Source organism: Haemaphysalis longicornis, unplaced genomic scaffold (assembly GCF_048455015.1).
Source record: "Haemaphysalis longicornis isolate Haplotype H1 unplaced genomic scaffold, Haemaphysalis longicornis Haplotype H1 scaffold_5, whole genome shotgun sequence".
NCBI classification, from domain to species: Eukaryota; Metazoa; Arthropoda; class Arachnida; order Ixodida; family Ixodidae; genus Haemaphysalis; species Haemaphysalis longicornis.
Genome location: NW_027526385.1, coordinates 58,434,675 through 58,439,937, shown reverse-complemented (window position 1 = coordinate 58,439,937; position 5,263 = coordinate 58,434,675).

The window sequence follows — 5,263 nt, the reverse complement described above, 5'->3', positions numbered from 1 at the left end:
CCCATTGTCGCCGCTGCTTTTGCGGCTCGTTCACGACCGAGATTTACCGTTTGCGGGCGTTTGAAATCCATGTTTATGTGGAGCAGTCACTCTGTTCGCAAATGGAATGTGTTTACGAGAGTGTCAATGTTTCTGACGCGATCTTATAGTGTGGTATATTCGGTCTGTATAAGCGCCAGGTGTGTGTCACAGGCCAGCGTCGCGGAACCGGCGTATGACATAGCGGATTGTAGTTACACTGCCCTGAATTTACTAGCAGTGTCTCCGTAACCACCGGTTCCTCAGATGTTCATGGTACGGGTATACACTAGGATGTAAATCAGTTTTGTGCGCTTACATACTCAGTGGAGCACTCATACCTGACAGCACACCAGTTACGTTCGCCAATATTATACCTCTGATATTGATCACCACCATTTACAAGCCAGTCTGTGTTAATTCGGGAATATTCAACAAAAGTATGATGGACAATGCATAATTATACTCGAGGATCAGCACAGGACAGAGTCGTCTTGTTGTGAGGTGAGCGCCCGCAAACATTCATCTGCTACATATATCCTCTTCGAGCAGCGCCGAGACGGGCTTAGAATATAATTCGCGTCCGCGACTAAATGCTTCTTCAAAATACCGTCATATGGCACAGGGAGCCCGTATAATAAAGCAGAAACGGAAATCAGAGGGCCTTATCACATGCCACACTCTTCCAACGACCCCTTTCATCGCTTGTTGAACTACCTACCCTGTATACTTCCAAAAATGCGTCCGGCGTACGATCAGCTGTTCATTGAAGTCGAAAAACAAAAGGACAGTGAACTCGAGATTTCTATGTGCGATTACTAAATCGTTCATTGCTTGATTCCGCTCCGCATTTGTACACAGTGCCCCCCTTCTCTTCCCTCCACATATGTTTCGCGAAATAGCAGTGCATTTCGCGTATAGTTGGTCTGGTGAACCCTACCTGGCTTAAGTTTCGACGAACGTCTTCAGCATGTCAGAAGCTGCACTGTTTTCTTTTCTTTTTTCATTTCCGTTAGAGCTATTATATTTCTTCCGCACTTGCACAGCATTTATTTTTTCGAGGTTTTATTAACTTGCCTTGGTTCTTGCTATAAGGCGTGTGTGGGCATATATTTAACGACGCACAGGCTTGGAATATACTTAACATTTTCGCATGGTTTATATTCTTATAAAAGGCATAAGTTATTGTCAGGGATTGGGTAATCATATCCCCGAAACATATTTTTCTGCTACGTATATATTCGAAACGAAGCCGTATTCGTTGTCCACGACTCCACGCTGCAAAATGAAGTTAACCTCTCACTGCTCAGTATCAGGTCTAAACAAGGCGACAGTAGAATTCATTTGTGCTTGACGTATTTGGAAGTGACAGTGGTGATATGCTGCTACCGTCACCGACGCCCGGAAGAGCGGCGACGAAGTGCGCAGAACCGCGTCCCCGGGTAGCTCTTTTTAAGTGAAGTAAACGTACTCTTTGCTTATAGACGTCACCATAACAATTTTTTTCTGGGGCGCGGAAAGGTGAAAAGAAGCTAACCAGAACCAAAAATTACCCACCTTCCCGCGAGGGGAACCCTGTGGAGATGCGACGCCACAGCGATCATCGGCTGCTCGCTTCAACCGTTTGCGTTCGGCATCACTTTTACGAAGTTCAGAATCGGCTGCTCGCTTCCAACGTTTGCGTTCAGCATCACGTCCACGCCGCTTCGCAGCCTTGTCTTCAGTGGTGCTAGCATTCCTGTTATCACAGTGATCGGTGCTTGTTACGGTTGCGCGGGCGATAGCAGAATTGTTAGGCTCCATTCAACGCATCGATAGAAATCGGAACGCCGGTGCTGGAACGACCGCGGCTATGAAGCAACGTGGCGCGGCTATGACGCAACACAATCCACTTTAATCCAATCCAATCCAATCCAGTCCAAATCCAATCCAAGCCAAGCCAAGCGAAGCCAAGCCAATTCAATCGAATCCAATCCAATGCCCCTCGCGAGAGAGTGTTCGCTATCGGAGAGGAGAGCGGGTGAGTGGCAGAGAGCGCAGCTCGCGCGGTGAGGAGAATGGGGGAGGGGCGGACGACAACGACGCCGACGCTGCATGGACCAGGCGAGTGAATGAGATGCAGTCGCATCTAAAACACTGCACGTGCCCCTATCAGCCACGCAGCGCAAATCCCGTCAACGCCGCGGAGAAGCGGCGGCAGGCGGCGCAGCGACCGCAAAGCTCGCGGCGTATTGTAAAAACCAACCCAACCACCATCCCTAACTAAGTGAGCGCTGGTGCCGTCAGTTAATTACGTATATTTTGCCGCAAATGTATCTATCGTTTTCTTTGCGCCAGCGGTCCGCGAGCTTCGAACGCTTATGTCTATGTAACCCTCCACGGGCCAGCCCTCACAAACCTGTGGTTCAACAAATTCGTTAACAAAATAGCACCTGTTTTAGTTTCGTTTTCGCAGCCCTGGGTAGACGCTGCGAACGTTTCCGATACTTTATTGGTTTGGGTAGTTCACTCATTTCGCCACCAGGGGGCGAGAAATCGCAAACTGAATACGGCGCCTCAACAGTTTTTAATGTGCGCACCAGCCGTTTTTAAATTTTTTAGCCGCTTTCAAGATGCAAACTAATATTTCTTCGGCAAGGTCGTCGGACGCGTTGCCGACCCTCCCTCCCTCCCTCCCTCTCTCTCTCTCTCTCTCTCTCTCTCTCTCTCTCTCTCTCTCTCTCTCTCTCTCTCTCTCTCTCGTTTTTTCTCGGTGAATGGATAAGAATTTGTCCCTATGTCACCTTCCCCTCCGAGCTCTGCACTGCATGGGTATGGTGCCTGGGTGCTAACCCCAAAACACCGGCAAGTCTGTGTTAGAGAGAGCTGGCAATGTGTCTCCACTAAAGAACGGCGAATACGGGGAATGAACGTTGATGCCTGAGGGGAGCAGTGTATTCTTTTTTGTGAAACTGTTCAGCCGGCATTCTTAGCACGCTTAAGGGCCACAATAAAGTGAGGTGATGGGGTAGCAAGGACAATAGGACCGCCACAGGAGGAATAGATGTGACAGCATGCGAGAAATTTCCTTCCTGAGCACACTTCACCAAAGTCGAAACTTGTCATTAAGGGACATATCGAAGTTCCGAAGCGCTGATGCACTGATACGACTGATAGGCAGCGTAGTATGCGTATTCCAAAAACAACACTATGAAGTCAGTTCCTTATGTGAACATGTTTTTTTTTTTCGTTTTTCGAAGCTATATCTAGGATACTTTCTTAAGCCGATGTTCGCTGCGGCAAGTTTGGTCTGGTGACGGACACGGACCAGCAGAAACTAAGCCGATGCGTGAAGGGCAGAGGTTAAGGGTAAAACTGCCGCCCCGATGCATGGGCGAGCCGGGTGCCAGCACGCATGGAAATTATACCAGCAACCATTACGTGGACGTCGCCCCAAGCATTCCTTTGCAGAAGCACGTGTCCAGATAGCGTATTTAGGAAAAAGAACGGGATTTGGGAAAAAGTAATCGGAAAATGTGTGAAGAAAAAACAGAGCAATTGCAACGGTGATCCGCAACTTGTAGGTTCTTTAATGATAAATCTGTGGGTGGTACCGTAGCTGCCAATGGCACTCAGATCGTCCACAGATGGTACACAGTCCGGAAAGTGTCCTCATTCTTCGTCAATGACGTCGTCCGTCTTGAGGAATCGAGTGACTTCCATTATGCAGTCGTCGCTGTTGCCCAAGCTCTTTGGGGGCCTGCCTTTGTATCAATGACGATAGCACCAAATTTGGATGGAAACTATTCCGGTGAGGGTGAAGAAATTTCGAGAAATAAAATTTTCTCACCTTCTCACGGCGCTCAAGGGGTGCATGCCTGCTCTGCTTAGTTCATCGTGAAAAAAACTGCAGCCCTTGAAAATCTCGAAAGCGCGCGCCTGCTTTCCTTGTAGGCTAGGTGACATGGCGAAGCTGACTGCGTCGCAGAGGAAGCTGGCGTTTCGCCGCAGGCACCTTCGAATAGCCAAGTACGCCGGCGTTCTTTCATTGGAGTGTATCGTCAGTTCTTGCATAACGCTGTTTCCAATGAGTGCCTCCGCGATGGGCTCCAGGTAGGCTTCCGGGATTTTGTTACAGCCCAGGTGGAGAAAGCCGAGAGTTCGGTTTCTGGATATAACGCCGGCTACGGCTTCACAGCTCTTCTTTCCCATGTGGGCCATGGGCAAGGTCAGCTCGGGCATGCTTGTACTCTTTGCCGTTCCTCGTAGAATGAGGCACATGGGCTTGGACGCGATTCGGCTGATGAGGGAGAACTTTTTGAGGGATTCAGATTTCTCGAAGAAGCCACTTAAAGCTTCTGCTGCTGCTTCCCCAACGGCCATATCGAGTTCCAGTTCTCTTAACCAAGTATTATTCTCGAACGCGGCACAGATGGGATGCACGTGGAGACTTTTCGTACACAGGGAGAGCTTAGTGATGGAATCATTCATATGTCGGCACTCCGACACATGAAGAATGGCCCCGGATCCGACCACATTTAAAAGCATCTCGCGTCTTATCTTGTCGTCCGCGAGGGAGAGCGCACAGGCTTGGAGTACGTCCGCTGGAGCATTAAAAATGATGTTATGGTGGCTTCCAGGTGACTCATGCTTCTGTTTGTAGTAAACAACTTTGCTAATTCCCGGAGGTTGTTTGTGGCAACACTATTTCCTCTGATAGCGGCCGACTTTAGCGTTGTGTTTGATGCCAAGGCTTCCGTTATCTTCGCTAGGCTGTTGTCCCCAATTAAGCTGTAGGAAATGTCGAATTTATCCAAAATAGTGTTGACAGTTATCATTTTTGCGAACTCTAGTCCGCCTGAGGTCCCGATCTTGTTCTCCACGAGGGACAAGGAGAGCAAGCTACGGCTTGTGCTCACGGCGTGGGCTATGAAGGCTGCGCCTCGGCTTGTGATACGGTTATTGCTCAGATCCATCTCTGCGATACTCGTGCCGCCTTCCAAGGCCGACGCGAGTACACGGGCCGCGTCGTCGCCGAGCTCCACTTTCGAGAGGGTGACGGACCTCAGGTTGCGGTTCCTGAGCATTAGCTCTGCCACTTGACGGGCCCCATGCAACCGCACGAAGAGCCTCTTAAATGATATCGACTCTACGACGCTGTCGCTTGTGAATGCATTTAAGAGCACACCTACATCTTCGGGCCAGACGCCTACGTTGGTAATGGCTAGCTTCTTCAAGTTCTTGTCTTCTTCTACCAGCTGGACAG